This window comes from Rhineura floridana, chromosome 3, assembly GCF_030035675.1.
Source record: "Rhineura floridana isolate rRhiFlo1 chromosome 3, rRhiFlo1.hap2, whole genome shotgun sequence".
Classification (NCBI taxonomy): domain Eukaryota; kingdom Metazoa; phylum Chordata; class Lepidosauria; order Squamata; family Rhineuridae; genus Rhineura; species Rhineura floridana.
The window spans coordinates 105,751,538-105,777,858 of NC_084482.1; positions in this window are offsets into that span (position 1 = coordinate 105,751,538).

The following is a 26,321-nucleotide window of genomic DNA, read 5'->3' on the forward strand; positions in this document are numbered from 1 at the left end:
GCACACTTAGAGTAAGATGCTCTGAAAACAATGGAATTCAGGCAGCAGTCCAAATCCAGGCAGATCAGGGGTGGGGCTGAATGGAGTGATGGGTCTACTACTGTATCCACAGTGCTGCTCCTCATGCTGGCTTAGGTGGAATGCAAAAGACCTGGAGCTTGCACAGTGAGTGGGCTCGAATTGGCCTTGATGCCATCATGTGACAGAAGTGGAGCTGATTCAGCCCCTCCACCTATCTGATCCAACATACCTCTTTGAGGTTTTCTATGGGCTCTTTCTGGCAGTGATCCAGTCAGAAGCACTTCTGCTTGCCCACATATTTGGCGGGCAGAACGAGGAGCTTCACCCTGGTAGAGTAATGCTGGTGTTACTCCATGGGTAGAGAGCAACAGTGCTGGGTAGAGGGACATCTCTGCCCAATCCAATTCCTCTCCCCCCAGTAGTGTAGTGGCAAATTCAGAAGTGCAGGGTCCCTTCATGATAGTCACACCACATCCCTCACAGCCACACACACATCCTTTCCACTTTTCCTCAGGACCATTGCTCTCTGTGTCATCTCCAAGTCCACACTTCACTACAACAGATGTCCCAAGGTCCCAACCAGCATGAAAAGGGAGGTTGTGTGTTAGCTGCTGAGAAGAGTTTTCTCAGTAGCTGACTCATCTTTTACTATGATCGACTCCAATCAGCACAAAAGGACAAGGACTCTTCTTAGTAGCCAACACACTCCCCCTTTCATGCTGATTGGCTCACACATAGGGACTGGCTGGGACACTGCTCTCCAAAAAGTAAGGGGTCTATACCCCCAACGACCCTGGAGGACTACACCCCTGCTGTCCCACCCCAGGCCTGTAGCAAAAGGGGGATTTCCCAACTGACATCTTTATAGAATATACAGAACAGAAGGCTTTCTAGTCTTTCTCAGCAGGGTGATAATGAAAAGATTTAGATTCACTTGTTGGGTCTTGGATTCACTTGTGGATCAGACATTGTGTTTATTATGAATGTGATCCCAGGGCTGAATTGAAAAGGATTTTCAAGCCAATTCTTTATCACTGATGATGACTACAGCCTTTGGCAACAATTATTCCATACAAATAAAATAAATGTAATTTTGTAAGCTGATTAAATGGTCACATATTTTGAAGAGCACACTATTATTTTATCTTAGGCTGCATTTGGTATGATCAATGAATTTCTGGGTAAAATGGTTTTATTAAAACTTGGCATAAAAAAGATTGAAGCATTAAATTCTATCCGTTAGATATATATTCATTAGAATAATTTTGAGAGAAAGGAAAAAGCATTTCATCTTCATATACTTTAGAAGTTAAAAGGCAAATCCATATTATGTCTGGCACAGTAGTGGCTGAATAGGTCAAGCAGAAAATCTGGCTGAGATTCAATTGGCAGATGCAAAGCATGTCATGCCAATGAGTAAACAGATTTTCCCTCTTACAACAAGTTGCTCCAACTGAGGTTTCATGTTAAAGTCTTTTTAGGCCCAGGTGAAGCCCCATTGATTCCTTGTGTCACCTGGCAATTTTGGTCCGGCCAGGTTCATTGATGATATCCAGCTGCAGAAAATAGGAGCTCAGCAGCTCCAACTTCTGGAAATCTGCCATTGTGGAACAGTGAACAAAGAGCTGGCTGCCAGATTTACACTAAAATTTAAGTAATGTGTGAAAAAGGGTTAGTCATTTTTTGTTTTTTACCAGGGTTTGGTTTCCTTTGAGAAGGTCAATGGAGACTGCAGTGTCTTTATGAAATATGGTTTATTTATTTACACACATTCCAACCTGAGCTCAAGGATGGAGGGGTTCAATGCATCAGCAGTCCAATATTCAGCTTTCCCATCGGGGTTACAGGAGGCACCCCAAACGCCATGGTGCAGAGAGCCAGTCTCTCTCTGCCTGCTCTCCAGTTCCCAGCAATTCTCTAGACACACTAAAACTACAAGCACAACTTCTGCTGGCTGCCAGGAGTGGGGGGGAGGCTCTCCTGTAGAGTTTAAATGACAAAAGGGTCTCCCTGGCCCATTCACTGTTGCTAGGCAACTGATCGGCCCATTAGCTTACCTAGCCAATCTATTTGGTTAACAAAAGACTCATTTGACCAGCAGAGAGTTCCTCATTCCAAGGCACAGGATTCCAAATCAGAGGCTGGAAAGGGGACCCACAAGAATCATCCATCCCAACCCCCATGCTCATAACAATATTAATGTCCAATATACTGAAGAATGCTGGATTACCCTGATGGTGTTACAGTGAAATAAGACATATTCAAGGAAGGATGCTGCTGGGGTTCCTATTACCCTGACTCACTGAAGGTTGCACAACTAGGGACAGTTGTTATATTCATAGGTATTTTGTCTGTATGGCATTTTTCTGTATCTCTTCCACTCAAAGTGACAAAACATCAATAATATAAACACATCAGCAAAACATTGCTGTCCGTAATATCCCCATAGAACATTTCATGATAACAAATCCATAAGGTGGTATTCACCCCATCTTCTCCCTCACCCTAGTGTACCCCACGCCATCCCCAGATGTGCTCCAGAGGATTGGGGGGGAAACCCAGAACATATTTAGGAGATATTAGGTGGAGGAGAGGAGACTGTTCCATTGCTGATGTGCTGATTGAACATTCACCTTAGCACTACGTTGAATACAACCCACAAAATATACCCAATATGAATTTAAAAGCCATTATAAACCATTAATATCTAATATAAAGAGAATGAGATGTCTTCTGCCCTGGGTGCTTGAAGCAGCAGAAAAATGAGCAGTTTTCAAGAGCTGTAGAGCCAGGGTGGGGAACCTGGGGGCCGGAGCCAAGCTCTCCAAGCCTCTATCCATCCTGCAGGACTCTCCCCAGGCCACACCCCTCTCCTCCATTCACACCTCTCACTAGCCCTTCTCTGCACCCTCAAGTGCTTTTGCCTGGCCAGAATGTGTCCTTGCACTGTGATCATGCCTTTCACTTGCCTGGATGGATGTGTGTGTGTGTGTGTAATCCTCTGATGTTTGCATGGCTGGCATGCAGGCTATAGTACAATGGATAAGCATCACTTGCCTTGCCCGCTTTTGCCTCCTGCTCTATCCATCACTGGCATGCGCCCCCTGGAAGGTTGTCCATGAGGAAATGTGACCCTTGCAAAAGGTTCCCTGCTTCTGCTGTAGAGGGAGGCAGGACCAGTCTTCAATCCTAGATGTTAGTAGGAACACACTCTGACCTAGGCAGTAAATGGCAGCTGACAAAGCTCTCCACTGGCAGACTCCAAGCTTATTTGATCCTTTTACTAAGGATCAGACTTTTCACTCTGTTGGATCAGACCAAAGGCTTATCTAGATCAGCATTCTGTTCTCAGAGCGACCAACAAGATGCCTGTTGGAAGTCCAGAAGCAGGACCTGAATGCAAGAGTACCCACCCCAAGTGATTTCCAGTACAGTAGAGCCCCACTCATATGGTGCCTAAAAGTGAAACCCGCCTAAAAGAACTCTGTCAATAAAATGGCACCCAACACCAGAAAAACACTGTAAAAGCGGAACAAGCACCGTATGCATGGGGCCTTACTCTAATTGAAAACCGCCGTATTAGCAGAATGCTGAAAAGTGGGGCCCTACTATAACTGGTATTCAGAGACATAAAACCTCTGAAGGCATAAAACTGGAGGCAGAGCATAGCCATCATGGCTCAAAGCAGTTGATAGTCTTATCATCAATTAATTTATCTAAACAACTTTTAAAGCCATCCAGGTTGGTGGCCATGTTGTGAGAACAAATTCCTTTGTTTAACTATGTGCTGTGTGAAGAAGTATTCTTTTTATCTGTGCTGTATTTGCAGCTGGAAGGAACTTTCTTTAGGTTAGGCTGGACTGGAAGGAGGAAGAAAAATGGCGAAGGGTGAGTTTCTGTTTGCTGTCAGCTGCTCCGGCCGGATTTATATAAACAAATTGTAAAATCTCTCAACTTTTTGGTGGAAAAGGATAGTGTGAGGTGTGAACTGATAATAACCTAGTCAACGGCCTTGACTTCTAGTAAACAGAACGGTAGCTTGGCTGAATGCCTCGTATAATTACTTTCTGGCATAACAAAAAGCAGAAGTTTGTAATGGCATTGACAAGAAAAGGGAGGAAACTTCTAGGAGTCCCTCTCTCTTTTGAAAGTCTCCCTACAAGGAAATCAAAGATAAGAAGGAAGGAACAGGTTCCAACCCTTCACCCCAATTGATGGCAGACAAGGCATCTAAGGCTTGAAATAGCCAGCAAAAAATTACTTCCTTCTTCCCCATTATGCCCCAACATTATTGTGAAATGAATGATTCATCTCCAGCTGTTCTCCCCCTGGACTGGTCTATTGTCACTAAGGGCATTTCCCAGGAAATTATGAGTGAGTCTGCAGCTCTAAGTTTGGCTGATGAAATAGCCTTGGTCAAAAGCCAAAATGTAAGCAGTGAAATATTCTCTTTAGGAACTAGTTCTAAGGTGACTCCAATAAACAACCGAGAGCACTCCGATGAAGCCCCTGTAAGAGACATTGCTGAATCATTACAGGCATGTCCTGTAGATCAGGATGTGATTTCCCCAGAAGCCATCATGTCGGGGTCTTTACCAGGGGAGGGAAATCTTAGTCCTTCTTCGGAGTTATACCATCAAGAGGGGCAGGGTCTCCCTTTAAAAGGGTGGCTGTTCATGCTGGCGACTGAGTTGGAACTTGTGAAGACTTTTTTAAGCGAATGTAATAAGTTATTAACGACATTAGTGGAATTACAACAAAAATCCTTGGCTATTTTACCTTTGTCTAATGCCGAGAAGTCATCTATTACAAACGTTCCTCAATCAGCTGCCTCCCCTGGGATTAAGTCCAACCAGCTGAAAGTTATTACCACCAGGAGAGGCAGGCGAAGTGCAACTAATGTTAAAAAGAGTAAAAATTTAAAATCTCAAAAATATTTAAAAGGTAATAAAATGAACTTCAAGAGACTTTTCAATTTATTGGATAAAGTTCCAATGGAAAGTGTAAAGAGTCCAAGGCTTTCCCAAATAAAGAAGTCTATTAAGAATAGTATATCTACTCATTTGGGGGAAGTCCTTCATTTTAGTCCTCCCTCTTCTTCTCTGCCAGTAGTCAGTAATCCTTCCATTATTAGGATGGGCGGCTATATTCCTCAACAGGACCCGTGGCATGATGCACTTGTGGAAGAGCAGACAAGACTGGTTAAGAAAGTAACGATGATATCTCCGCGGTGGAAACTGGTCTTGAATGATCGTAAGTTGGTATTTTCGAACTATCCTAAACCTATGGGTTTTATTTTGCCTGAAGAGAGAAAACGCCATCTCAAGGAGTTGCTACAAGGTGCCCTGTCATTGCCTCTCAATTTATACGATGTTGAGCAGGTGGAATATCTACATTATAATGGATACAGGGCCCGTGCCGTGGTCACCTTCTCCTCGAGTGAGATTGTTATGTATATTAGACAAAATAAGGAGGTTCTGGCTAAACAGGGTATAGATGTATTAAGATTTTTTGAAAACCAGGCTCCCCCTGCGGATTTAATGCCCTGTATACAAAAGAAAAGCCAACAGACCAAGATACAGTCTAACCCCACTTTATTGATTGACTTAGAGTCACGGGAGCTATTTAACAGGAAAGAAGGTAAGTCAAGCGACCTGATCATCTGGCTTATATTTTCAAAATAAAAGTCTTCAGTCTAAGGCTTACTCTAAACCTGATATCATGACCGTTTTGGATTCCCCGGATTTATCTATCAGGAAACACGATTCTGTTGCAGAGACTTTAGTGGATCTAGTAAAGTCACAACCTCGGGATGGACATCAATCTGAGGAATAGGTTTATGATTCCATGGTCAAGGAGGAACACTCGTTGTTGCATTCCTTTCGTTCTCTGCCTTTTAGCGAGTGGAAGGATATTATAACAAGATTTGATACTCTCATTGCTCAATTGGTCGATATTCATATGCAGGAGCATTCGAAGTTATCTACTACATTTCATGGAATAGTAGACGAGAAGCTTGAATTGAAGAACCAAAGGAGGGCTAGCATTGGTATTGAAGAAGAATTACTACTACAACAACAACAACCTCAAACTCCTTTTAGGAATTGTTTGCTGTACAATGTCAAGAACAATGCTCCTTCTACGACTGTTCACCCATTAGTGGACCAATTGATAGAGGGGGCTTCCGATGCTGGTCTTGGTACAGATGTTCAGCAATCGTGTGATCTCCATCTAACTGACCAAGACGGCTTCATATTTTTACCCCCAAAATTTGCGTTAAGTACAACAGAGAAGCCTCCCCAACGTGAGCTATACTATGATTATTCCAACTCGGCCGCACTTCCTTTTGACTGGCTGGCAGTACGATATCTGGAACCACATGAGATCGGTTCGCCAATGGGTTGTTTATCAACTCCAACTTCTTTTCCATCAATTTCTCAAAAAGTAATGGCTGAGAATTGTTGTGTCGTACCTTCGACTTTAACAGATGATATCTGTATACCCTGGGGCATGTATGTGATTGCTATAACCATTATGCAAGGCTGCCTTATTGCTTTTATATGTATAAGTGCCTTTAGGAGGGTAAGATTTAATAGTTAAGCTCATAATGTTGTCTTCTGTAGCTTGGACACCTGCCAGAGAACTAGTTTGTTAGAAGATGAGGTTGCGGAACAGTCAATGTCCCTCAGCTGGGCCTTATCTATGAGGAGGCTAGATGTAGCCTCAAGGACACCTCTTTGAAGCTCATCTAGATAGCCACTAACGAGCTGCATGTGCTGAGAACCGGTAGCACATGTGATAGGAGGCTGGTAGGGTGGGAAAGGACCATTTGATGTACAGTAGCCTTGGCACTGATCCAGTTAGCTCTAATGAGCTACATGTGCCAAGGATGGGCTGCATGTGCTGATTAACAGTAGGGCACGTGCCATGGAAAGAGTAGCATAGAGAGGTCAAGATGAGCTTTGGCACCAGACCAGTGTCCTCTCACGTAAATAGGGTGATCCATCAGGTGCCTCGACACCCCAGATCATAGGATGGGGATACTTCAAAGATAGTGAGATAGTAGCCATTGTCTATTAGGCATAGGGCAGCTTTGATGCCTAGTCTGATTAATGATGTACCGTGTCAAGATGTGCCGATTTGATGTTAGATATAGCTAATGATGCATTCCATCATTGTGTATGCCTTGCCAAGATTTTCTCTATAAAAGGTGCCTGTGCCGTGAGCTCAGGGTGCAGACCTTAACGCCTCTATGTGAGAGACCTTGGGTCTGTTCCACTGGGTAGGCAAGCCTGTTGTGGCCCAGCTCAGCATACAGACTGCAGGTGCCCATGTGGGAACCTTGCAGCCTGTTCCATTTATTGGGTATGCCGGTGTGCTCGCTAATTACTCAATAAACGTCTCCTTGAGAGTAAACCTTTGAATCTTCCTCCTTGATTCCATGGTACTGATCCTTACAGTTTGAAGCAGCCCACAGCTGGGGCTAATACAATATCCAAGAGTGTGATTGACAGAGTTGTTCTTTTCCTTCCCCCCCTTTAAAAATTCTCTCATGGAACATCGCAGGGTGGAAATCTAAATCCAGAGAACCGAGTCTCCTGGCATATTTAAATAAATTTGATGTAATATTATTCCAGGAGACCTGGTGTGAGGATCAGGTTTGTATTGATGGTTTTGTTACAATTAGCACCCCAGTCCTACCTAAAGTTAGAAAAGGAAGGGCTAGACAAGGCCTGAGTATTTCGGTTTCGTAAAAATTGGATGTTAAACTTACTAAGCTTACTGATTTGGAGATGGGGGGAAATGGTTTTATGGCATCTATGTTACATTTAGAATTTAGATCTTCACAAATGACTATATTATTATTTGTTTATTTCATTCTCTCTTTTCCGCCCAAAAAGATCGACAATTGATCAGGCTTTAGTATTAAATCATCTAATAGCTAAATACGCTGGGAAAAAGGGAGATGCCTTTTATATGGCTTTTGTTGATTTAAAGGCTGCCTTTGATTCAATATCTCGTTATCGTTTGTGGTCTAAACTTAATAGTTTGGGAATCGATAGACGCTTACTTATTTTGATCCAAGGTTTGTACCAAAATACCTCACTCCAAATCAGATGTAGTTCTAAGGGCCATCTTACTAATACTATTCCAACATCAAGAGGGGTCAAACAAGGTTGTGTACTAGCTCCAACACTTTTTAATCTATATATAAATGATATGGTATCAAAGTTAGCTACAGTTTCTTCCCACCCTCCGATTTTAGCAAAAAAACCAAGAAACATACTATTGTATGCCGACGACGTGGCATTACTGTCAAGATCCCCAGTAGATCTAAAAAGACTGCTACTGAATCTGGTTAAATATTGTTCATCTGAATTCCTTGCAATTAATTATCAGAAAACAAAAATTATAGCGTTTACTAAGAAGAGAGTTAAACATCAATGGCTAATCGATGGCCAACAAATTGAACAAGTCCAATCTTATAAGTATCTCGGCCAAGTCTTTCAATCTTCTGGCTCACATCACCTTCATACCAAAGCAATGACTCTTAACGCCCGTCGTACCATGAAAGCCCTCTTAGCATTTTATCACACCAAAGGTGGTAAATCTATTTCCCCTGCTCTCAAAATTTTTAATATGAAAATAATCCTTCAAATGACATATGGCGCTCAAGCAAATGTACATACGAAGTTTAATGATTATGAAACAGTCCAAACTATATTTTTAAGATCAATTATGGCCGTTCCTAGATGTATACCTAATCATATCCTTCATTTAGAGGCAGGCGTTCAAACAATAGAGTCTAAGATTTGGTTTCAGAGAATCAAGACATGGCTGAAACTTATTTATAATCCAATAGGTTTATTGCCTGATATCTTAACAGATAATTTTCGTTCGCTTTGGGTGAAATTAATAATTGACAAACTTTCAAAACTAGGTTTTTCACTTCATATTATCAAACGATTGGGTTTTGAAAATACCTTAATAAAAATATGTCAATGCCTAAAAGACATTGACTTCCAGCATCAATTAATGCTTGTTAAAAAGCAAATGCATAACCCCAGATGTTTCACTCCAATGCCATATCTGATGAATCTAAATATTCCTAAATTCCGTAAGGCTTTTACCTTGATTAGACTAAATGCCCTATCCTCAGCTGTTCTCGAGGGTCGTTACGCGGGGGTTCCTTATGAAGATCGACATTGCCCCTGTGGTGAAGCAGCAGTCGAAAACAACATTCATGTTCTATTTTATTGTTCTCTCTATAATACCCTCAGACAACAATTTATTTTACCTCTCTTATCAAATATAGCGCATAAACCGTGGATACCATTGCAAGATATTTTCTGGAAGATTGCTCTCCAAGTATATCATCAGCAGTAGCAAAATTTTCTGCAGCGGCTATAGCTGTCAGATCAAATATTTTAAAAAACTCTACATAACATATACAAAGTTGACATAGTTTTAATTTAATCTTTTTATACATATGTCTAGATACAATTTTTTAGCATGGAGCTGGAAGAGTAATAATCTAATATGCCAATATAATTTTGCTACCCAATTTGTATTTCGATTATTACACCTTTTTATTTATGTAATGATATGGTCTACTGTTTTATGTGTTTGTACTGTCCTATGTTTGTTCTTATTCTGGCCAGTGGGCTGTAATCAATCAATCAATCAATCAATCCCTCTTTGAATAGGGAAGATATTCTGTCAAGCTGGATAACTTTTGAATCTTTATATGTCTATTGGACGTCCTTTTACCCACAAGCACTTTTAATTCTTGCCGGGGATTTTAATGCAAGAACCGGATCTTATGTAGTGGATGTTCCACAATCTGGTTTACTCAAATGTGGATAGGAAGCATTTGAGATGTAAGGCTCGTCATTCGAAGGATTCTGGTCTGAATTTAGCAGGAACTGCCCTTCTTCAATTTGTTTCTAAGCATCAATTACACATTTTAAATGGCTCTCATGGGGATGACTGGGGGGAATTTACTTTTCATTTCCCCCAAGGGTCCAATGTTGTGGATTACATAATAATCCCCTCTATGAGGGAATATCTAGGCCATTATTTTAGAGTCGCAGATCGTATTGATAGCGACCACTTGCCTCTAGAATTTTTTTTACTATTAGAGGGAAAATCTATTTAACAATTCAGCCAGAGTTCTATTTAAATTCATTAACATCTGATATTTATAAAAGAGCTAAGTGGTCTTCTCAACTTACTCAAAAAAATTTTCAAAGAGTAAAATCTGCTCAAGTATTGCATTTGGCATCTCAACTGGCCACAAATGGTTTCACATCAGAGGGACTGGATATTTATGAGCAATTGGTAAAATTGCTCATTTCTGAGTTATATGGATCTGATACATCCAGACCTGCTCATCTAAAAGCCCCAAGAAATCGATGGTTTGATAGGGACTGAAAAAATTTAAAGAAGACGATCTCGATAGTCTATCGCCAATATAGGAGAAATAATGAACGTCTCCTCCCAAGTATATATTACACATTACACAGGGAATACAAAAAACGTATAGTTAAAAAGAAGAAGGAGGCAATAAGGGAATCTTGGTGTATGCTTGAGGCCGCTGTTGCTACTCGTAACTCAAAGACATTCTGGCAGATAGTATCAGGTGCTGTTTTTAAACAAAATGATACTTATGATTGTCTCATTTCTGTGGATACCTGGGAACAGCATTTTCATGCGGTGTTTAATAGTAGGGAAGATGTAAATATTATTTACTCATTACCAGATCTTCCAGATATTCCAGAGTGGGATCCTGTGGAACCAGACACGATTGCTGAATTAATTTCACAGCTAAAAAATGGTAAAGCAGCTGGCCCGGATAGTATCACCCCAGAACTACTCAAAAGTAATATTTCTTGGTGGGCACCCCTGCTTGCCTCTCTTTTTACATTAATTAACAGCTCTGGTAAAATTCCAATTTCCTGGCTTAAGGCGTTTGTAATCCCGATTTATAAGAAAGGTCCTAGGAACGACCCAAATAACTACCGCCCTATTAGTCTTTTGTCAGTAGTGGGAAAGGTTTATGCTAGTTTTTTGAGCAAAATTTTGAACTTATGGGTCAATTCAAAAAACATTCTGAGCCAAGCCCAGGTTGGTTTTAAGCCAGGGCATTCTGCCCTTGATCATCGCTTGCTATTGTCTCAGCTTTCCTATAAGTACATTAAACCAAGCCGAGGCAAACTATTTGTTGCCTTTATAGATCTTAAAGCTGCTTTTGACTCCATCTCACGTGGCCGGCTGTGGAATAAATTAGAATCTCTCCATATTGACAAGAGATTACTTCGGATGATAGCAACATTATACCATAACACTACGGTCCAGGTTCGCTGTAATCAATTAGGTCACCTTTCTCGGGAAATATGCTCCACACAGAGAGTGAGACAAGGATGTGTCCTTGCCCCAATGTTGTTCAATCTTTATTTGGTGGACCTCCCTCCCATTTTGGCTGATATTCAAACTCATGCCCCTAAAGTAGGAGCAGATAAGGTGCCTATTCTGCTATATGCGGATGACACGGTATTACTATCTCAAACCCGGCTAGGACTCAATAGATTATTATCACGTTTTGCGTCCTATTGTCAAGATAATTCTCTAGCGATAAATTATGCAAAGACTAAGGTCATGATTTTCTCAAGGAGAAAAGTCAGATATTCCTGGCAGATGGGCTGTAATAAAATTGAACAGGTTAACTCTTATAAATACTTAGGGCTTTGGTTCCAAGAAACGGGATCATGGAATTCCCATATTGCATACTTAAAAGCGAAGGCAAATAAAAACATGGGTGCAATTACACGATTTTATTTTACCACTGGTGGAAATTATATCCCGGCAGCTATACGTCTAATTAGACATAAAATTATTCCGATGCTGATGTATGGAGCCTCTATCTGGACCCCATATTATAAAGGATGTTTGGATGGTATTGCCCACTCTGCTTTGAGATCTTTATTTGGGGTTCCCAGATGTGTTTCTGGTGCCTCTTTATTATTAGAAGCTGGGCTGAATTCCCTTACTTGTTTAATATGGCTTTATACTATTTATTTTTGGATTCGTTGTTTTAAGATATTAACCCCTGAATCTTATGTGGCACGACTTTTAAATGATCTTTTTGTTAACGTTTCATGGTCCAAGATGGTAATGGAAAAGCTTACTTCGGTTGGTCTCTCCCCCTTTGAACTGCTAGAGATGGACTATAATTTTGCTAGGACGGTGGTAAAATATAGATTAATTGATATAGATAATCAGACACTAATGAGCTTGGCTACTGGCCCTTGCTCTCCTCGGGCCTTGGGTTTGAACATACTCCCATGTCCTGAAGGGATGAAATATCTATATTGGTTGACCGTCCCAAAATATAGACGTGCATTTACGTTGGCTCGTTTTAATGTTCTACCTTCCAAACTTTTACAGGGCAGATTTAAAAAATACCAAGAATTTTTAGATACTGCCCTTGTAAAGATTCAGAGATTGAGACCATCTCTCATGTCCTATTTTACTGCAAATTATATGATCGGAACAGGAATGATCTTCTGTCTCCAATTTTATTAAAATACCCAGGCCGATCAAAAGATATATTACTAACGACTCTTCTACAAGGTCATGATGTAACAATTACCCTATCTGTGGCTAAATTTATAAATCAGGCCATACAGATTAGGAAGGATTTTTGTGGGTCTTGATTCTGTTGGTCACAAATTGAATTCTGGTTTTATTGTATTAAATTTAGTCTTGTTGTATTGATTTTTTTTTATTGTTGAGAATTGCTGAGGTCTATGGATTATGCAATAAATTATTATTATTATTAGGTTAGGCTGGTTTCTCATTGTTTTGTTTGACTTTCCTCTGTAGCGCATGGCTTGGCTTACTTCCTGTATCATTGGGTGCTATTTGTTCCATAGGCACCTTCTGTGGAGAATGTGCTCACTCTTATGGTATAGTATACTATGGCCTGGAGGACTGGTGGATGTGGGGGGGTGGCTTGTCTTTCAGACAAAAGGGCTGGGCTAGAGATATTTTTTGATCCCTTACAGAAGATAAATTAAGTCCTCAAAGACTCCCTGTCTAAAAACTGCATTCAAATTTCTGATGGATATCTATGACATTTTTGTTTCATCCCTGCTTTAAAATATGAATAATTTGATTGCAGTTTTAAAATCACTCTAGGAAAGTATTTTAACTGATTTCCACTAGCTGGAAACTGGAAGTAGCTTGGAAGTGTTGGCCTAAAGGCGCTGTGGAGATCAGCGAATTACTGCATTCTAGCCTTAGGTTGCTATACTAAGAAGTAATCATTGCTTTTACCTCTAGCCTGTAGTTCTGCTGTAAGGTAAGTAGGAAACCTCAAGCCATGACAGATGTCAAGCATGCAGCATAAAAGGTAATTTACTCCAGGAAAATGTTAAGTGTATATACAAACTCTTGGTCCAACAAATAGGATTATGATAGTATTTATGTTAAGAAAAAATGAAAATAACTAGTTAACAATCATGCTGCCTACCAAGGAAACAGTCCAACTCTTAATTCACTTTAGTGGGCGTTTTAATCATATTCAGGCATTTAGCAGAGCATTGCAAATATAAGCCCATATGTGAAATCACATCATACAGAATGAGGGCTCAGATGGCAGAAGAATATAAACAGGAGTAAGATTCACAAGGAAAAAAAGATGACTCCATCATATTTTATCTTTGTAAAACATGTTTTTTTTCAAATGAGCCACGCACTCAGAATAGTGGTTAATGAAGTATTCTGGAGTGGAGAGAGAAAGTGACATGCTAGAATCCCAGTGGTTTGTTTAATAGTGACTTGTTATCTCCTCAGTATAACACAGTGACAAGGTGATGACCTCAAAATACAAATATGCTCAAATATTTCCACATCAGTCACAAATACCAATTCTAACAGGCAATGAACAGGTAGACTAAAAATGGCAGGTCCAAATTATTTGATTCTCATTGTACTGCAGATCTGTCCACTGCAAAAGAGGTACAGATGGAACTTATGGACACTTGTAAGAAATATATATTAGTCAGTGAAATGAAATACATATCCAAACAACATTTGTACATTAAAACACAATATATTAAGGCTGAAATTATATTTATATCTATCTATGTATCTATCTACACACACATATATACACATATACACTTACCTAGGAGTAAGTCCCAATGACCTCAATGGGATTTACTTCTGAGTAGACATATATATGATAGCTCTCTCTTTAACACGCGTGAGGAGCCCCACTTTCCACCTCACACAAGACACCCAAAATTTAAAAAACAGCGTGAGTGACTAGGGATGAGATTTAAACTAAGGAGCCATTTAATTCATTATAGTCTCTGAAATGACTGCAAGTCTCTTTGATGGAAAAACCTTTTATTTGTAAAACTCCAATGCTTTGTAGAGACTAATTGGCACTAATTAGTGTGATCCTTTTATCTCATTTCAACCAAATACTATGATCTTACCTCTTCAACTGTACTCTAATGGTCTGAGGAAGAAGGACCAATTCAGCCATACGGTCTTAAGGACCTTTTTATTATTAAGGGAGTGATGGCAATTAATTTCAATGGTGCTGCTCAAGTCCTACAGCCTCTTGATTAAATGCTTCAGTAAACAGAAGCATTATTTTCAGCAGTTGACAGAATACTCCATTGCTGTGTACCTTTAAAATTATTGATCAGAATTGGCATTTTGAAAATGTTGCTTCCAAAAATACTGCCCTCCCTGTGATATTTAGCTCTGTAGAGATTCTAGAATATTGGATGTCAAATCCACTAGGCTGAACGGCAAGGATTTTGTTTGCACATGCCAGAATCTTTCGTGCAGTTTCCTAGTCCACTTCACTCTACACGGGTATTGTGTTTTTAAATTGCTTTTTAAAAATGTGTTTTTAAATTTGTGTATTTGTTTTTAATGTTTTTAATTGTTGTAAACCGCCCAGAGACCTTCGGCTATGGGGCAGTATATAAATGCAATAAATAATAATAATAATAAATAATAATAATACATTAATACTTTGAGTATAGTTTTTATCCATATCTTGTTGGATATGTAAAGGCTGTCTGGAAAAAATAACTGAAGACAATGCTATAAATATCTCCAAAGCAACACAAAATACAAATAATATTTTAGTGATGTTTGTTTTCCCTGTAATTCATCATTTTATTTTTAAATGTGTTAAAAGGCTATGTCCCTGTGGACAGAGTAGGTATGCATGTGTATATAAAGCTTTATATAAAATCGGAAACAGGTATTGGAGTCTTGTTGAGGAACAACTTCTGCTTGTCCCTGCTTCTGCGTCTCAGTTGATGAACATACCTAGCTCTGGAAAGAAAGCCAGTTGTTGCTCCTTCCTCATGGTTCATATGGACTCTTTGCTTTGTTTTTGTTTTTTTGTGGGGGGAAAGTGGCTTTGTAAGTGCCTACATAGTTATCTGCTTCATCCTTTGTGAAGTACTTCATTCTCTCTTTATCTTAAAGCTTTCTCCCTCCCACCCTCACCTCTCTTTTTTATATGTAAAAATTAGTTCCAAGGGATCAGTGGCTTTGTGACTGCCACAAGGTCCATCCAGTTAGCACTGCACAAATTTGGACTCTTCGCAAATCTTTTTATTTACATATTTACATTTATATCCTGCCTTTCTTCTGGAGTATAAGGGAAGGGCCATAGCTCAGTGGCAGATCATCTGTGTTGCATGCAGAATGTCCCAGGAACAATCCCTGGCATCTCCAGGTAAGGCTGGGAGAGACCCCTACCTGAAATCCTAGAAGTTGCTGTCAGTCACTGTTGACAGTTCTGAGCGAGATGGATCAATGGTCTAACTAAGTATAAGGTATGACGTTCTCAGATGGTCACCCATCCATGGACTGACCAAACTTAGACCTTCTTAGTTTCAGCAAAGTGGTAGTCTCGTGTGCCTTCAGACCATATTCTCAGACCCTTCTCAGGTAGGTTCCTGCTAGAACCACCCCAAGTGAGAAGATTGCACATGAGGTGTAAATGCAACAATAGCATTTCCACAGCAGCATCAACACTAAAAAAATTGCATGATTTGGCATACTCCGTGTCCTCATATCACAAAACATATGTGTTATAATCAATATGCATTATAGTTACAACTGTATTTACTGCACAGTTTTACATTAGAGAGGAGAAAAGAAACACTTGCTTAACCTTTTCCATACCTTTTCTCCCAGGCATTTTAGCACTCACAGGCATTTTAGCATGTGTTTTTAAACTGCTTTTTAAAAATGTGTTTTTAAAATTTGTATATTTGTTTTTAATTGTTGTAAACCGCCCAGAGAGCTTCGGCTATGGGGCGGTATATAAAATACGTAAATGTACCGCCTTCAAGTCGATTCCGACTTATGGCGACCCTATGAATGGGTTTTCATGAGGCTGAGAGGCAGTGACTGGCCCAAAGTCACCCAGTGAGCTTCATGGCTGTGTGGGGATTCGAACCCTGGTCTCCCAGGTCGTAGTCCAACACCTTAACCACATGCAATTAATAATAATAATAATAACAACAACAACAATGGGGAATACTAGCAGTTGGCAGGGTCTGGCATTTCCTGATGGCCATATTGCATTAGATACTCAAGCTTGTTCAGAGTTGGACCCATAGGTATTTAAATTATCCACAAGCTGGTGACAATATTGCTCCTGCCAAATTAAACCTGCCTCTTGCTCTTGCTCAGATTGGAAGGAGACGTATTCATAGATTGTGTCACATACAATTAATTAAAAAGCGGAAAAATAAAGTATAGCTGGAAAGAATCCACACACTCCTTTTTCTCACAAGAGTGTCAGAATGTTTGTTTCTCTCTCTCTCTCTCTCTCTCTCTCTCTCTCTCTCTCTCTCTGGTGTATAACCATGAATTAAAAACAGCTATAACTGCAATGCAGACTAACTTCAGCTATATTGCATTGTTATGTTTTGGAATATTTAGTATTTGAATGTTATTGAAATGCATTTTTTCTGTTGTGAGCCGCTTTGAGCATATTTATATGGAAAAGTTGGATATAAATTTTAATAATGATAATAATAATATAAATTCCCCATTTTACAGACAGAGAACCGAGGCTGAGAGTTACTGACTTGCCTAAATTATCCAATACATTTTTAGATACCGGCAGTTTAATCAAGGTCTGCACAGCAGTTTTAAACAGTCATTGTATAGTAAACAATCCATTTTGGGAAATCTCATTGCAGTGCTGTCTCAGAGCCAAATGCATCTTAGAACTGCTGTTCTGAACATTTCACAACCATGTCTAGGAACAGGGAATATATTCATAAGTATTGAAACGAGAGGTGTCATTGTTCCTTTGTGTAACCTTGTGTAATGCTTTTATAATAATTGCTGTATACAGACAGGAAAGTCAGCTTTCTGAAACAATTCAGAGGCTCTTAGAGCAATGACAACTCCAACTCTTTCAAGGAACATTGAATCAGAAGGGGAAGGGCATTTTCTTTAGAGTTGCCAGCAAAGGTTTTGTGAGCCAGCTCTAAGAAAAATGTCAGGGGCTCATAAAATCTGCCTTGTATCTTTAAACTCAACATTTGAGCGAGAGTAAAATTCCTGACTTCTCTCCGCTGCATCCCACAGCCATTGCCCTCCCAAATACTGTCTGTGTTCACCTCTGCCCCCACCCCACCCCACCCCAGTATCCTCTCACCTTCTCTTTTCTTACCTGGCAAAAATATGAAAAGAAGAGGAGGGATGTTTGGGATTTCCCTCACTTCATTTCCCAGTTTTTCATTACCAGCATGCCCGGGCACAGCAAAAGGGGTCCATGGGAAATGGCAGTAGCCCTTGGGGGAAAAACAATTGTCATGACTCAGTCTTTGCACCCTGGTGTGTTGTTCATAGTGGTGGAGAGGGAAGGAATAGAAAGGGGACAGGAGAGTGTTCCAGGTAGTGGAGCTGGCATAACAGGGCTTTTGCAAATGGGGTTGGCTGAAAGGATAGCAGTGTGTCATTTTTACAAGTCTTGGAATGGCTAGAAAAAAGTGGTCTGGGTTCTTTTCCATTTAGAGGAGGAGGAGGAGGAGGAAGGCTCCGATCATTTTTCAGTGAATCTGGGGGAAGTGGAAAAACATTTACCCAACTCTAATTTTCTTGCTATTTCAGCTCAGCAATGTTTTCCACCACTATCGCTTGACAGCTTAAGGCTTCTTAATGCCAACGTGAAGGCTGAGAAATTGTCATTTGTAGTTTTTGAAACTTGCTGCTCTGAAAAATAAGAATTCTGACTGATATAGAATGAAGAGCAAACCTGCCTACGAAGTCCCATCGCACACATTCACCACTAATAATATATGTCCTAGTAAATGCTTCCATAAGTGTTTTAATTCAGAATATTAACAGAGGATTGTATCCAACTAAGATCTACTCAGAGAAGATCCAGTGAAATCAACAAACATAAATGAGTCATGTCCATTAATTTCAGTGGGTCAATTCTGAGATGAACTAATGTAGGATACAACCTAATACATCTTTGTCTTCTGTTTGTGTACAGGATTGCAGTGTGATCTCTTTTGTGGAGTTCAGTGCATTATAAAACAGATTATGAATTAAAATTAATCTTTCTATCAAGTTTATTTAAATGGATTAATATGACTATCAGTTTTTGAATTTAATTATTTAAAATAGCAAATTACCTGAATCCCTTGAATATGCTATACAGTACATGGGACAGTGCCATGTACATAGCATTGCCATTTATCCCAATCTCTAGTTATTTGGATGCCCAAATGTCATTCAGGTCATTAGAGTAAACCATGAGTATTGCGTAAACATTTCTAACAGCACCAGATGACAGCGGTTGACTTAGCAAACCACCTATAATAGTTGCTGGTGTTTTTTGTAAGAGGTTGAATCTTTATGTGTTTATTTCATTTCTTACCATATTCTTTTTAAGAAAACTAGTGAAATATTGTAGTTAAAAAAGGAGTGAAGGAGCCTTATTGATCCTGATGGAATACGAAACATGTTGACCCCTGTAATGTGCTCCGTGGATATCTTGATAGTTTTCCTGAATTGCCTCACAGAATAAGTTAGTGTGGTGCTATTGAACCAAGGATTCAAATTTGCAGTGTCTAGTCACTGAAATAAAGATGTACTTCAAGGGTCATTTTCTTTAGTTATTTCTGGCTTTCTTTAAGTAACCATTTTAATGAGTCAAATTTAAAAGGCAAGTTTAACTGGGCTTCTTGGGGATACTTCAGTTTGACTGACAGTAATGAGAAAGCTCTTGATAGAAGTTCCTCTTTTCCCTTTTGCAGAGCATGGTTCTTGTGTGAGAAGAGAGAAGATATTTGGCATTACACAATATGCTTTAATATGACTTTTGTGGAGTGCGATCATCACACATCTCCATGTGGTAGTCACCACCGTTTAATATTCAAAAATGAGATGTTATAGTCTAATGTCTACGTCTGAGCTGGAAGCCTTTTCAGCGGTGAGGAATATGCACTCTGCTCCTCTGAAGAAACACGATTTTATTGCATATTCTCCATGCTAAGCCCTCAGCAGTTTGAAAACAGATGTCGGAACCAAGCCCTCTCTTACATAAAGCCATTCTAACAATCCTGAGCTGAAGGGATAAGAAGACCCTACCATTTACCTTCCACCCTCCAACACTGCCTCCCAGGCAAGCTGTAAACAGATTTTAAAAAAACTACTAAATGTTATGGGTTGTTTGTTTTTCAGAATAGGCCAGTCATTTTTGTTTCTTTGATTCAGTGCAAAATGAAATATGTTTAGCACCAAAAAAAAGCACAGCAATTCCTGGAATCAATCTATCTTAAACTTATTTCAATCTGTAGATGTTCTCGTTTTAACTTCATAGTAGCTTTCATTCTCCCCTTACGCACTTACTTGTTTTGTTTTATTTCATTTCAAATTGTATAAGTCACTTTGGAGGATCAAATCCTCTCAAGGCAGCTTACATCAGAACTATGATGCCATTGTCAAAAATGAATAAAACTACAATCCAAAGCTAAGTATATTAAAACTTTGTGGCAGCCGCAGTTAACACAATACAGAGTGCTACATCTGAAAAAGCAGCTTTAATTTTTTTTAAAAATCAGGCTCCATTATTATTATTATTATTATTTATAAACTGCTTTACAGCCTCTCATTGATGTACAATGAGAAAAAAAAGATAAAATGCAAATCTAAAAACAATTAAAACTATTTCAACAAACTCTAAAAACATTTGTTTGTGGCTCCTCTCTGTGGAATGCTCTCCCCATCGAGGTCCACCTGGCACCTTTGTTAACACCTTTTCAGTACCAGTTAAAGACTTATAATTTTTCCCAGTCATTTGATAGACTGAGATTATGTTGTTTTGTAATTACCATGCTGCCAAACATCCTGTGGCTGTTACGGGGTTATTTGCTCTGTTTTTATGGTATTATGTATTTATATTTGTTTTTAATGATTTGTAAGTCACTTGGAGACCATGGCAGCTGGTGCCCGCTAGACCTAGTGGGCTGCTATGGGAGTGTGGCCAACAAGGTCGGGGGGGAAGTGGCTAAGTTTTGGTTTTCTCCGCATCCTCCACTCTTGCAAACATACTGTGGATACATAAACATTCCAGTTTTGCATATAGCACCTAACTAAACTGTTCCTCCAGTATTCCACTGGTGTGGGTACTCACACAAAGTATATTTAAGTCTCTTGGTTTTTATAAAAGCAGGAATTTGCTTAATTCAAAATCCCTCCTCCTTTTAATCAACCACATATATACAGGTTCCACCTCTCCACTCAAAGTGAAATTGAGGCTGGAAGTGTGCAACAACCCCACACATGCCCTGCTGATTGGATTACCAACTCCTCTCTTGCTCTCTTCTCCCCCAGGCCCCATCATGAAAGACACAGTCCTGGGTTCAGAAAGGAAATAAACATTGGTCTGCTTCAAAGTACTCCTAAGCCTTTTTGTTTTAATTAAAATAATTATAATAACTTTTTCCTCTTATCCCTATGGGGATTAATTATCTTGCATAAACTCAAATCAAATGTTCAGATACTTCAAATAAATAAAAGTAAATAAAAAGGTCCAGTTCAGCCCAGTCCATTCTTGGGGCAGTTTGCCACCAAGAATCTTCTCTCCCTCCCACCCTGATGATAAAAAGGCCTAGTTTGGCCCATGAGGAAACCAGATCCCCCCCCCCTTATGATGCCAGCCAAACTTTTTTAAGGGCAAATTTGCCACCAAGAAGAATCTCCTCTCCATTTCCAACCCCCTACAATAAATAGGGCCCAATCTGGCCTATGCAGAACCTCCTTTTAGAGTAGTTCACTACCACTCCTCTCACTGATATGTCTAGATACAGTATATCTGAGCATACCCAGAAGCAATGTTGCCAACAAGATTTTTCCCCCACCAGACCCATGCCCCAAATCCAGCAAAACCTGATCTTAACCCACTAGACCCCATGTTTCATAATATCTTTGTTATTGTGAAACACTGTTACGAGGAACTACTTAACAAAGTGGAAAATAGAATTTTAAAGGTTCAACAATGTTCTGCGTAACTGTGTGTTGTATCTAAATTTGGAACTGCAGATATAAATATGTGTATGTGTCTTTTTGATCTGAGAGAAGTATGGAAGTTTTACATTCCTGGTTTTATTTAGGTTTAAAAAATGCTCTATGCACTATTGTGTTTGGTTGGCTACACTGAGAACAGGATGCTCGACTCGATGGGCCTTTGGCCTGATCCAGGAGGCTCCTCCTGTGATGATAAGATGCACTAGTCATACAAAGGATACCTGTTGTGGAATCACTTTATTAAACACAAACAGAGGTTCCTTACTGGTGAGGCAGGTGGACTCTGTGCATGCTCATGACATTTATTTCTGAGCTTTTGGTTCCTAATTATCATGTCTCTTCTGCTCAAGTCTGTGGGAGCCGGCTGTAATTTGTGAGGAGGAGATGGTGGTGCTTAGGCTGCATCACACTTTGATTGGGTAAAATATTGCCTACACATTTTCCTTTTCAGTAAGCCAATTGGCAAGAACTTCCTTTTCTTTATACCTTTAAAAAAACAAACACATCAGAAGACTTGGAGTCTTAATAATCTTCCTATCTGTCACCGGCTCATTGTGTGGCATTGGGTACATTACTCTGGTATCCTGTCAATCAAAGGGGTAGCCAACTAGCCATGGCTTACAGCAGAAATAAAACAATTGTCAAGTAGCATTTTAGAGATTGTACACAGGAACAGAAATGTAAACAATGAGAAATACAAGGCAATGTCTGAAAAGAGGGGGGGGAATTAAAAAGTTAGATTTTGGCTACACAGTTTCATGAAATACATAATACAGAAAAATTATGAAATTGGAGAATTTGTGAAAACCACCAGATTCTCACCACAAAATGATTGACATCCAATAGATTTCCCAGTAGCCAGGAAAATTTTCCACCAGATGCGCTCCTAAAAACACTAGATTTAATGGGGAAATCAGTAAATTGGCAATGGTGCCCATAACCGATATGTGATTCTGATATAGGCTAAGACTACCAAGTGGGCTGGTCTTGAAGCAGTCTAGAATTCTCCCTAATTTGCTATAGTGGCTGTGTTAGAAACTCTGTGGGCTGCTATAAACTCTTGACAGCCAACCCAATTCCAGTGAGTAATAATTGACAGAGATAAAACACACATGGTTTGGTCTACCTTCACAGGCAGTAGACTGGGAACAATAGCAATTGCAGCCACACTTCCCAGTATGTGAATTCTCTTTTACCACTATTGGGCAAGAAAAAAGCCATTATGCATATAACAAAGTGCATCATCAGTGAGTTGAAGGAGGTTGAGCTGACCACAAGGAACCACTGTTGTTGTGTCTATGGATGTAAGGGAGTAAGGTCAGAGGTAAATTAAATGCAAATAGGAAAAAAAAGACAGTGGCCAGATTTTTGTGGTGGGAGAAGGCATTAACAAGGACCTCATTCTCAACCCAGCAGCCAAAAAAAAAAAAAAAAAGATAGGAGGGGGTGTGGCTGTGACTATCATGAAGGGATCCTGCACTTCTGAATTTGCCACTACACTACTGGTCCCTAGTAAAAACCAACTGAGCTTCAGGGGCTGGGCTGGCGCCAGGCATGACTGGGCCTTTGGGCACCAGCCTGCCCCAGGCACGCAGCTCCTGCCAGTTCCACTTTCCTCTCTCCCGTCTTCGCTGCTGCACGCACACACATGCCTCCCATCAACCAAGATGGTGGTAGGGACATCAGCCCCTTAAAGAAGCCTCCGCCACCATCTTGGTTGATGGCAGCCCTGCATGTGCAGCGTGCGCAGCAGCAAAGACAGGAAAGAGGTAGATGGAGCAAGCAAACAGGCTTGCGGGCTGGAAATTCCCTCCCTGTGATCTGTGGCAGGGTTCCTGCCGCAGATCGCAGAAGGGGAGCACTACTCTCCCACCCTAATGTGGGGCCCTCTGGGCTGCAGGGGCCCTTGGCCAGGGCTCGACCTGGCTGCCCTTTGACGCCCGCCCTGCTCAGGGGCATGGAGATCCACAAGAAGTTCCACATCAGAGAATCTCAGTGATCAAGATGGAGTATAAAGAATCAGATTGTACTTAAAGGTACATGTCTTCTCAGAATTTAGTCCTACTCAATTCATTGGGGCTTGCTCACAGGTCATTAGATACAGACTTGCCACACATGTTTTATGACCACCCCTTTATTATTTTTGGATACGCTTGGACTTATAGGTTTGTATATCTTATATCTGTACTCTTTCCCCCCCCTCATTTTCTCTCTGTCCTCTTGTCCTTAACTCATTTTTTAAACTTTCCATTACCTTATTTACACCTTTTTTACATTTGCTTCTTACCAGAGTGTTAAACCAATGTCTTGCATGTCAAAGTCAATATTCTGAGCCACCTATTTGAATGGGCAGAATAAAAGTGCACCCATGAGTGCTCACCTTTAATGTTTAATGGGTTTCTCAGTTAAAGATTCAGCACAATTCCTCAATGAGCTGAAGAGCCATGCTACCAGGTATTCCATGTTTCAACAGGATAGTCATTGACTAACATTAAAGTGGGAATGTTAATAGAATTTTCCTTTTTGAATGCGGCATCGTAATCTAAAATTATGAAGCTGCACAGAGCCAACAAATGTTCTGTCTGTATCAGCCAGTTACAAGCCTTTTTGGTATCAAAACTCTGGAATTCAGGAAAAAACAATCAAAAACCAAAATAAGAAAAGGTGGCAAAAGCTTTTAGCAATACAGTCCCAACAGAGGGTGACCCAGTGCCACCAGATATGGTAAACAGGAAGAGAGTTTCATCCATCATTAGAAACAAAACTCTAAAGCATTTTAACAGCACAATTCCTTTGGGAATGATGCCCTTACCTTTTACATATGTCCTTCAAAGTCAAAGGCTTCAAAGCTGACATGTAGAACTTTGCTTCAAAGAACCTGAAGAAGGCATATACAGAAAGTCACAGGTTTAATTCCTCACATCTTCACTTAACAGATCAAAGAGGAAGTGATGGAAAAGACCTTCGCTGGAGAACCACCACAGGCCAATACTGGGCTGACACAGTATAAGGCAGGAATGGGGAACCTTTGGACTCCAATTCCCATCAAGCCCAGTCCAGATTACAACATGCATATGATTGCAGTTCAAAACAGAAACTTCTTATAGGCCAGGCTATTCTAAGCCACTTCAGAGACATTTTAAAATACAAAAGCAGTATATAAATATTTTAAACAAAGAAATGGGTTTCCAGAAACAAATATGAAAAATGACAGTGTACAAATTGACACTGCAGTGTTTGCCTTTTGTCTGCTACACACTGATGTGTCCATTTTATTTTATTTTTGTATATTTTGTACCATTAGTTGAGCCAGTGAAATTAAAGCAGTATTCAAGGATCAAACACAATTTTTATTTCCTAATGACATTATTATTGAGGCCAGCCTTTCCCAGCCTTTGTTCTTGTTGTTATGTGCCTTCAAGTAGATTACGACTTATGGTTACCCTATGAATCAGCAACCTCCAATAGCATCTGTCATGAACCACCCTGTTCAGATTTTGTAAGTTCAGGTCTGTGGCTTTCTTTATGGAATCAATCCATCTCTTGTTTGGCCTTCCTCTTTTTCTACTCCTGTTTTTCCCAGCATTATGGTCTTTTCTACTGAATCATGTCTTCTCATTATGTGTCCAAAGTATGATAACCCCAGTTTCATCATTTTAGCTTCTAATGATAGTTCAGGTTTAATTTGTTCTAACCCCAATTATTTCTCTTTTTCGCAGTCCATGGTATGTGCAAAGCTCTCCTCCAACACCACATTTCAAATGAGCTGATTTTTCCCTTACTGCTTTTTTCACTGTCTAACTTTCACATCCATACATAGAGATTGGGAATACCATAGTCTGAATGATCGTGACTTTAGTGTTCAGTGATACATCTTTGCATTTGAGGACCTTTTCTAGTTCTCTCATAGCTGCCCTCTCCAGTCCTAGCCTTCTTCTGATTTCTTGACTATTGTCTCCATTTTGGTTAATGACTGTGCCAATGTATTGATAATCCTTGACAAGTTCAATGTCGTCGTTGTCAACCTGAAAATTACCTAAATCTTCTGTTGTCATTACTTTAGTCTCCTTGATGTTCAGCTGTAGTCCTGCTTTTATCCTTTCCTCTTTAACGTTCATCAGCATTCGTTTCAAATCATTACTGGTTTCTGCTAGTAGCATGGTATCATCTGCATATCTTAAATTATTGATATTTCTCCCTCCAGTTTTCACACCTCCTTCATCTTGGTCCAATCCCACTTTCCGTATGATATGTTCTGCATATAGGTTAAATAAATAGGGTGATAAAATACACCCTGTCTCACACCTTTTCCGATGGGAACCAATCGGTTTCTCCATATTCTGTCCTTACAGTAGTCTCTTGTCCACAGTATAGGTTGTGCATCAGGGCAATCAGATGCTGTGGAACCCCATTTCTTTTAAAGCATTCCATAGTTTTTCATGATCTACACAATCAAAGGCTTTGCTGTAATCTATAAAGCACAGGGTGATTTCCTTCTGAAATTCTTTGGTCTGTTCCATTATCCAACGTATGTTTGCAATATGATCTCTGGTGCTTCTTCCCTTTCTAAATCCAGTTTGGACATCTGGCATTTCTCGCTCCATATATGGTAAGAGCCTTTGTTGTAGAATCTTGAGCATTACTTTACTTGCATGGGATATTAAGACAATAGTTTGATAATTACTCTATTCCCTGAAATT